Raw genomic sequence first — 10,903 nt, 5'->3', positions numbered from 1 at the left:
AATTTTTGTTACGGGTCGTGATTGCCAGATGAAGATGGCCCTGCGCGTGACGAGTCCGGTGTACTGCCCAAAAAAGTCAGCTCTGTAGCAACCTCAGCTGGCAAATTGACTCCTTGTTGTTGGACTAGATATTCCAAGACCTTATGTATCGACTGTCTCTTCGCCTGCTCTTCTTCTAGCTTAGCCGTCAATTCAACATCCACTATCCATAACCACCAATGCTGCGCATAGCAAATCGAGACAGATATTTGAAACTTGGCTAGAGAGAACAACTTTTTAGCTTAATTGCCACTTAATGTAAGAATTATTTAAGAAACTTTATAAATGAAAGCTTACAAACTGATGGGATGCAAGTTTTTTTTGTCAAAAAATGGGAGGTAGTCTTGATAGTCTTCAACCTGGAAAGACTTCTTAGTTTTTGGATGAAGGAAGTTGCCCTCATGACTCGACATTGCGTAATTCTACAAAATTTGTATAACGCCGAAAGAAATAGATACAGCAAACAATATATTTTAAAAATATACCAAAATTTTAATGTATTACAACTTATAATAATATCAGGGAGAAAATAGTATATGAGTTTTTTAAATCTTTTAATGTTTTTTATGTTCAGAATTTGGCACATTACCGAGACAACCTACGAAAACCAAAACCCCAAACTTAATACATATATGGCATAACGACTGATAAAAAAATCATTAACGTTATTATAGGATTATCAGATTTTCGACATCTGATTCAACTTTTAAGGATTCAAAGTGTATTCTTCTTATTTTCAATATTTTTTCATGCTTCAGTATAAAAATTGTCTCCCACTCATTAGTGCTTTCATCTTCATAAGTCTTGATATTTATCACCCAATAAAAATATTTCTCCTTAAGTTTATCTGTTATTTGCTTCTGCCTCACGGGAGTTTTGAATTTGTTGAGGAAGCTCATTGTAGGCTGCACCTTTTTCAGAGAGGGACTTTTCTCTCTACCAAAATTTAATGCTATTGCAACCTCAGTATCTATGACAGCTTCCACCAAATTTTTCAAATCTTCCTCCAATATTGGACTGTCCTGAGATTTTCTCTTGACAGCTTGTAAAAAAAAGGTTTATCCTCTTGAGAAAGTACAACCTCCTCACTTGATTGAGTGAATCCAAGACTAAATGATGGTATAGGAAAGTCATTCTTCAATGCAACATTGGCAACTATTATTATTGCATCAGGACTGTTTGAGGGAGTGGATGACTACATGATGACACATAAAATATCTGAATATTACAAAAAAAATATTGAAAAAGAATTTTAAGAAGTAGAACTTACATATTAGTAGGAGCAACTTCTTTATGAGATTCTTGTTGTGGTTGTTGAGGTTTTTCTTCAGTACATTTCTTTGTTGGAGATTTTGCAACAGATTGTTGAGGTTGGGAGAGACTTCAGGATTACAAAAAAGGAATTTAATTAATACAATCAAACCAAGTGCACCTTAATTCACATGAAATACAAAGAAATATAAATCAAATACATCAAAATTTAAAAAGATATGCAACTCAATAAAACAAGCACAAAATGACAGTAGAAGCACTACAATAAATTTCTATGGGCTAGTTACAACAAATGCATTAACTAAGTCCGTCAAAATGGACAAAATCAATATTCTTCTGCTTAGTTATAATAAAAAGAGGACAACAACACCAAGTACACCTCAAATAACAAGAAATACACCAAAATACAAACCAAATAAACTAAAACTATTAGAAAAGAAATTTAAGTAATACTTACACATTAATAGTTTCTTTTTCTATATCTTCCTCTCCGGGTAACGTTGTAGCAGTTTGTTGAGCTTGGAGAAGGCTTGAAGTAGGAGCAAATACTTGAAGTGGGACTCTAAAAAAAAGAAAAATGAAAAAGTTAATATGGCGTAAACATTCAGGTGCAAATGATTAACTCAATGAAATAGAACATCGAAAGTGAGTTGGAAAACTCACATGTCCAGCGATTCTGATTGAGAATGAGTTTGTTTCGAAAGAACAATGATTTATCCTTTCGGATTATCATTTATTATTCATTTCTGAACAGGAGCTAGTTCATTCAATGATTCCTCTTGTTTGATGAACCTAAAATACACTGAAATCACATCAAAACTACACCACAAGCATTCAATAAAAACATAACTTCTGTTGCATGAGAAGTTACATAGTTGCAATTTTTTTTGCATAAAATCTTAAAGGACTTTTTTTTCTAAAAAAAATATGAAATTAGAAGCAGAACATGGTAGCGCAAGAATGAAAGAAATAGTAAGAGAAAAAATTATATTTTGTCAATTGGTTGATTTACACTGCTCTGATTGCTTGTCTATGTCAGAAACACAGCATCAATTTTACTTATCAAATTTACATGTGGTATTCTAAGGACAAAATAAATATTATTTAGTAAAACTAGAATAATTATATTAGATTTAAGGAAAATTTAGCAAAGAAAGAACTTCAGAAATGAATCTTATGTTGGTGAAGGATCATAGTGAGCTTCCGTGGAGTGAAGCCCAGTTTCTGGAATATCAGTGTTTTTTGTTGCATTTTGGAAAAGCAAACAATCATCAGGAAAAAAATAGTAAAATTGTCAAAATACATCGAAAATTGACAAGCATAGCATTTTACAATGATAGTTTCTGAATCTTACTCATTATCAGATTCAGTTTCTTTTTGTAAGGATGAGTCATCAACAACTTATTTTCTTTTTTTGTATTTAGTTATGCAAAAGCGAACAATTCTTAGGCAAATGAACACAATAAAGATAGCATTACAATAATAGTTTTAGAATCTTACTCATTCTCAGATTTGGTTTCTTTTTCAGAAGATAAATCTTCAATAATTTGTTTCTTTTTTTTTTGGATTGCATCCTGAAAAAGCAAACAATTATCAGGCAAACACAATAAAATTGATAAAATAACCAAAAAATAATACTTACATTTTTGCAGACTTGTGAATTTTTTCTTAAATCTTTGTTTTTTTAATTCCTCACTTTCTTCACTTCTGTTAATACATTAAAAAATTTTGTTAATAAATAAACTTTTGACGAAAAAGTAAAACATAGTATTTTCAATTATAGTTGATGAATCTTATATATTATCAGATTCACTTCTATTTTGGAAGATGAATCCTCAGTAACGTGCTTTCTTTTTTTGGACTCCATCCTGAAAAAGGAAACAATCATCAGGCAAAAAAACATAATAAAATGGCAAAAAATAAACCAAAAAAGAATACTTACTTCTTTGCCACTCTTTTAGATTGCTTTCTTCTTTTTGGCATCTCCTCTGAGTCATCTTCAGAATCGGACTCGGATTCAGCAAGACTTTCACCTTCTGAAGAAATACTCTTCTTCTTTTTTTCCTTCTTTCCTTCCTTCTTTTTTTCTTTCTTTTTCCATTCTTTTAGTTGTTTTTTCAGTTGTGCTGTTTTCACAATTCCCTAAAGTAGAAAAAATATTTGTTTACATAATATATTTATAAGAAATACACCGAATATAAAGAAAGAATTCTGTTGAGTTACCATCTTATTCTTGATCTCAGCATTTATTTTTTGTACCAGCAACTCCTTGGTCCAATGTTGGACCCATGGTGGTCCAGAAATTTCATCTATCGGGCTATCTTTGTATGTCGATTCATAAAGATATACAATCATTAGAGTATAGAGGCAGTCATTAACAACATATTTCTTTTTCAATATGTGCTCTTTAATGCCTTTTATTAGGAAGTTGAGCACATGATCAGTCCAATTTCGTTGAAATACTGCATCCACGTGAAGAATGGCGGCATGTGAACCGGAGAAATTTTGTTTACCATCGTCTACAACAAGAAGGACATCTGAATGTATAGGATGAATGTCCTCTTGCATTTTATCTGATTTTTCTCTCCATCGACATGCATCTCCATCATAGAGGTTGATAATTGTGACAAGGTCTTGCCTTGGAAGCTTCTAACAACTTTCTTATTCTCCTCACTAAGTTTTTGAAAGTTAATTTTTGCTGGATAGCGTGGCCCTGCAAAAGCGAAAAGAAATATTTCAATAACACAGATTTAATTTGATAATACACCGAAACTTGATTCACAGAATATATTAGGAAATGGATTTTTACCAGTTATACTTAAGCTAAGGGCAGCTGCTATATTTTCTTGGGTGATGTTGATTATACTATACCATGTGTCCAGTCTGTTACGGGGCAGATCAAATGAATATGCCAATTGTTTCAATAGCTTATGTGGCACATTCATTGGAGGGATATACATTAAACCACCAAATCCCAGTTCTCGAATAATGGCTTTTTTGTCCTCGCTCATGTTTTGGAATTTATCATGAATTGATCTTATGGGACATCTCAAATCATGAATTTTCTGTAAATAAACGAGAATCATGTAAATAAACTATATTTATACAAAATAAATTAAGTTGTTCAAACATATATATGCTTACATTATATTTTGGTGCTATTTTTTCTGTAAGGAATAAAAAAAGGTTAATATATTGAAAGAAACCAAATACGCCGAAATACAAACTAAATACGCTGCTATTGTTTTTCGATTATATCATATAATGTGAGATTAAAAAGACATACAATTGAATCAAACATGCATAAAATAATACCAGAAGCATTAGAATAAAATTCGATGGTTTGTTACAAGAAATCGATAAACAAAACTTCTAATTAACAGACAAAAATAGTTGCAAATCACTCAAATATGTACATAATAACATCAGAAGCATAAGAATATTCTATTTTCTAGTTATAGCATAAATAATACACCACCAATCGCACCTAAATTCTGATAAAATACACAAAAAGACATACTAAATACACCGAAAGACAAACTAAATAGGCCGAAACACAAACATGAATACAATGATACCAGAAGCACTATAGACACTCATTTCGAAACATGCACAAAAACACATTTAAATTCTTCAAACACATGCAAATATAGGTTAAACTATACAGCCAACACTATGTAACATTTTTATACCGACCTAATACAGTTATCACCAAATGAAGCGTATAAGGAGAACAATAACGCAAGAACACAAAATAAACTGCAATATTACTACGTAGCGTTTTGTGACCAGAATGAAAAAGGGAAAAGTGAGAAAACTGTAAGATTAGTGAATATTACCTTCAATAATCTTTCGTCTTTTTTTTTCTGTGTTTTTTGGTTAAGATTTCGACTTCAGCTTTGAAACTTTCTTGATTTTTTGTGACGATTTTGAGAGATTTTTTTAGAGATTTTGATCGTTATTTAAATTTTGAGTGTTGCAGTTTTGATCGAGAATAAAAAACTGTTTTTTATAATGACATTCGTATTATTTGATAATCTTAAAAGTGCGTGTTTATACGTATTTTAATTTGAGAGTTATTTTTGTTAAATTTAAATTAATTTGTTTAAACTTCTGTCAAGAGAACTTAGATGTATGTGTAACAAATCTGTTATACTATGCCCATGTAATACATTAATACGCTTTCCGTTTTAATACTAACTCTTATTTATATCATTATTACATTAGGTAGCGTTTGTTTGCAGAGACTGGAACTGAGACTGGGGGACAAGAACTCAGTATTATGTTTGTTGAGGTAGAGACTGCTACTTAACTTTGTGTCTCTGTCTCAGAAATTTCAGTATTTCAGTACTTTCAAAAAGTAGGGACACTAGAGACTGAGATTTTTAAAGACAGAGACAGAAACTTGAATAATTATTTTATACCTAAAATACCCCTATTATAATTAACTAATTCCAACATCTACCCTTTCTTAAAATCAAATTAGGGCTTCAGTTTGAAGCAGCCCCTCATTCCATATTCTCATTCATGCTTGAAGTCCTTCCATGTCTGCTCGCTAGTCAGCCCAGCTCCGTCGTAGCCACCGTGGTAACCACTGCAAGGTAAGTGAGTCGCACTTTTCAAGTTCCTCTTCCTAGGCCACGATTTCTCAAGTCTTCGTTTGCTCCTTCACTGGATTAAGTTCGACGAACCCAGTTGAGAGAGCGTTGTTGAGTTCATCAGAAAGCGTTCATCAGAAAGCGTTATTGTCATCACAGTTTGTGTAACCTAGGTTAGTTCTGGGCAAATTTCATTACTGGTTTGGGTCGTTTTTAATATTTAGCGAGTTATGCTCTTTAGATTTCATTCCTTCGTTCGTTCGTTGGTTATGCTTTGTGTAACCTAGGTTAGTTATGCTCTGTGGATTTCATTAGTTTGTGTAATCTGGGTTCTTCTCTGTTCATTTCGGTTTGGTTGTTTTCGTGTGTGATGTGCTTCCTATGAATTGGTTTTGGTCATGCTTGTTTATTTTGTTTTCTTTCTTATGCATCTTCTGATTCTGAAATCTGTGCTGCTTTGTTTGCCTAATTTATGTCTATTTGATGCGAGAATGTGAAAATTTTTTGGTGGAATTTGTTAGGTTAGTTGTAGTTTAAAGAATAGTGGCACTCCAGCTTTTGATAGGCTTTGATTTGCAAAATACTAACTTAAAATTGAGAAGTAAACTTCAGTAGAAACAGGTTACTTCAGTAAACTTCTATTTGCCTCTAGCCTACTTTCAGGTGCAAACTATATGGAAATGGTAAAATTTGCATTGATTTGAGCAGCCTATGTGAGTATTCTTTGAACATGTGCTTAAGCTTCTAAACCCTAATTAAAATATAATTTTAACTTTGGCTGTTTCAACAAAAATGTCAGATGCAGATGCAGGATCCAATTTGTGCATAAAAATATTCTAACATAAAGTGCTTTTTGTATGATAACTTTATTTTTTTATACACATTACCTTGATAAGATTTCAGAACACATGCTTAAAGTCCAATTGGTCCCTAACATTTATTTATTTATTTATATACTAAGTGGATTTGTTTTATATTTGAAAAGAATCACAATTGAATATGATGAATACCCATAACCCACCAGATAGATTTAAAAGCTTTTGAATTTATTCTCAAATCACATCAGTATTGTATTTTATTTTTTTATTAGCACATTCCTCTATTGACCCTGTACAAGGAAGTGGTTATGATTGAAAAGATAAACCTGCCGTATGATTATTTGTGAGAGCATTATTGTATAGGAGAACTGTTGTGATTGCAATCATGTGAATCCATGTTGGTATGTGTACAATATACCAATGACTATGTAATTATAAGCAGGGATTTTATATACAAATGTGACTTCCAAAAAATTATGTTCACATTTTTGTCAAGGGCCATGAATGTTTATAGCTTAACATGATGGATTTTGTGAGAGCGATGTATTCTGTTCACATTTTAAATGCAATGTTTGTGTGTATGCGTATTGTAATGTGTTGTATAGGTGAAGGTAAAAATTGGAGTGGTTGCAATGAAAATGGAAGTGCTTCTTGTGTTTGTCACACTAAAATTAATTTGGGGTTTTTTTTTCTTCTGCTGCAGCACTTTACAAATGTAATTTGCACTGTATGTTGACATAATTCATTCTATTAATTTAATGTGCACTTCTTCTGCATTTGTATTAGTCATTCTATATCTAACTTAAAGTTTTGCCCCTTTTTCCACTTTTTTTTTTCATTTTTACATTGTTCTAAGTTTGATGACAGGATTTGTATTTCAAAATATAAGACAGTTCTTATGTTAACTAATTACTCTTGGCACAAAATGAAAGTAATGATGGAAGCTTAAATTAGGCACTGACACAAAATTCTTGTTAACCTTAGTTTTCATAAAATTTCCAAAGTCCAAAGTCCATATTCCCTGTAAAGATATATTTGTTTCTTATTTTTTAATTTAATAAAAATATATGGTACGTAAAAGCATTTCTTTGGATGTTATAACATTATTAAAAAATATTTTTTAATGAAAATTTTTTAGTAGTGTTAGATTTTTTTGAATGTTTATGTTTTTTTATGTAATGATTTTGTTAGGAAGAAATGGAGCGGTCGGATATTATTAAGCGATGCGTGTCTTTTTATGAAGACATGAGATCCAACCATGAAGAGTTGATGTTGTTCTTTGTGCTTACGCTGTTTGTTTACTTTAGAGATAGAACTAGTGGCCAACTATCGTTAGGGGGAAGAATGAATAGTAGAATTAGACGTGAGGCTTTAGAGCGTGTTGTTGGTGAGGGTGATAGGAATTGTATCTGGGAGTTGAGAATGAACACAAATGCCTTTGCTAATTTGTGTGAGTTGCTCCAAGTTCAAGGAGGACTTACAGAGGATGGTCATGTAAGCTTGCTGGAGCAGGTTGCGACCTTCTTAATTATCTTAGCGCATCACAAGAAAAACCGTAGTCTACAGGTTAGATTTTGTAGGTCCGGCGAGACAGTTAGTAAGTATTTTAATAAAGTTCTGAAGGCTGTAATGCGGATTCAAAGCATGTTGTTTGCCAAGGCTACACCAGTTGATGAGGATTGTGTTGACCCCACATGGAGAAGGTTTAAGGTAGAGCTTATTCGATGTTGTGTATGATTCATGTTTATCTGAAGGATTCTATATCTGAATATCATAGCTTTCTATGGATGATAGGGTTGCTTGGGAGCATTAGATGGCACTTATATAGAGGTGACAGTCCCCGAGTCTGAGAAGGCAAGATACCGAACAAGAAAGGGTAAAATCTGCACCAATGTCTTAGGAGTGTGTAACCGGGAGATGGGTTTTGTCTATGTACTCAGTGGATGGGAGGGTTCGGCATCTGATTCACGGGTACTTCGAGATGCAATAACTCGTCGTAATAGTCTAAAGATACCCCACGGTAATTATGCCATCTTTGGAGTTAAGCCTATACAATTAGCTTGAGTTCACGATAGCCAACATCTTACCTTATTTGCATTACTTTTCTATAGGTAATTACTATTTAGTTGATGATGGTTACACAAATGGTCCGGGTTTTCTTGCACCGTATAGAGAGACTCGATATCATGTAAGAGAGTGGGCCCAGGGAGCACGTGCACCGCGTAACTACCAAGAATATTTTAATAGGGTTCATTCTTCTGCAAGAAATATGATTGAGCGATGCTTCGGTTTGCTGAAGAAGAGGTGGTCCATCTTAAGAAGCCCTAGCTTTTACCCGCTAAAGACACAGTTTCAGATAATTATTGCCTGTTGTTTGCTGCAAAATTTCATTCGAAAGAGTATGGAGATGGATCCGGAGGAGGAAGGTAGCATATTGGATGAATTTACGCCTAATGGAGACGAAGAACAAGATGGTTTGATTGATGTGGTTGAAAACACAAACGAGTGGACTCACTGGCGTGACAACATAGCAACTGAGATGTATGAAGAGTGGCGTGCAAGTCGTACGGAGTAGTGTTATATGGGATTGATTGTTGTTCTAATTAAAATATTATTTTAAGTTGTATGACTTCTTCAATGTGGAAACATTGTAATAGGACATCTTCATTTGTAATGGCAACTGCGTATTTGTCTTATTTGCTGTTTTATTTTCATTTGTAATGTCAATGACCTGTTTTATTAAGTGTACTATTTGTCTCCTTTTTTGCTGTTTCATTTCTAATGGCAATGACCTGTTTTATTATTTTTATTATTTGTGTTATTCTTTGCTGTTTCTAATGGTAATGGGAATGACCTGTTTTATTAATTTTACTATTTGTGTTATTCTTTGCTGTTTCATTTGTGTTAAGTAATTGTAAGTTACATAATTTATGCATAGTTTTGATTATCTTAATTTTTGTAGGTAAAAATGGAGAACAAGCGAATGTGGAGTGATGAAGAGACTAACGCTTTTGTTGGCTTCATGGAGGAGTTTGTTGTAGACGGTCAGAGGACTGATTGTGGGCAGTTTAAACCGGGAACATTCGAGAAACTGGCTTTGAAGATGCTGGAGACTTTCCCGGGTTGTACATTGACCGCAAAGCACTGCAAGAATAAGCATAAACAGTTGAAGGAGAAGTACCAGTACGCCGCTGACATGCTAGGTTGTAGCGGATTCGGCTGGAACCATGAGAAACAATGTGTCGAGGTTGACAGCAAAGATGTCCTTGATGCATGGTTGAAGGTGAGTGTGTTTCAGGAATATCATTGCGTCTGAGCCATGGAAGTCAAGTGGGTAACTACAAATAATTTATATGATTATTAGGATGACTGAATGATCAGTTATGAATGAAATTAGATGTAGTTGTAAATGGTGATTAATTTGCTATTAATTACTAAATTGAGATATCATTAGTTAGTTATTGAAATGTTGTTGTATTGGTAATTGATGAATTGCATTTGGATAATGGCTGTGACTGTGTTTGGTTTTGTTATTGTAAGTAATTAACTGATGAGACTGATTTTGGTTTGAAGCTGTGACTATTACTGGTTGAGTTGTGGCTAAATTCTGAATTTATTTGTTTATGCCGAATCAGTTGTTATTGAATTATTTGCTTGAAGGTGGTTGTTAATGTTGATTCATGATTAATTAGAATTAACATTGAGAACTATTTAAAAGATTGAAGTTTGATTGCCCATAGAGTGGTCTATTTTAGTTTCTTTAACTGGCTGCCCATGCAAATTTTGTGCTGTCTTGTTAATTGTTAATAGCCTTTGTGCCAGCCCAAGTGGTCTTTTTCTCTTATCTGATGAAGTAATATTTTAGTTTTATTTAGTGATAGATCCACAATTAACTGTATTTGAGTCTCCTTGAATGCTCCTTTTTTTTGGAGTTTTAAATGAATTCGGAAAGGGTAACAAAAGAAAAGAGAGAAATGGGGTCAGGTTCAAAATTTGTGAGTAGCAGCTTTGACTACTAATTAAAAGTTGCATAAACTTCTCATGTATTGTTTTAGGAGTTTTTATATCTGTTATTATGATATGCTTCTGTATATCATTAAATTATTCAGTAAACATTATTGTAACTAGTTTTTCAACTGCAACTTCAGTAAAAAATTTGTTAAGTTTGGTTTATAT

This window comes from Arachis stenosperma, chromosome 6 (assembly GCF_014773155.1).
Source record: "Arachis stenosperma cultivar V10309 chromosome 6, arast.V10309.gnm1.PFL2, whole genome shotgun sequence".
Taxonomy (NCBI): Eukaryota; Viridiplantae; Streptophyta; class Magnoliopsida; order Fabales; family Fabaceae; genus Arachis; species Arachis stenosperma.
This window is presented reverse-complemented; position numbering follows the sequence as displayed.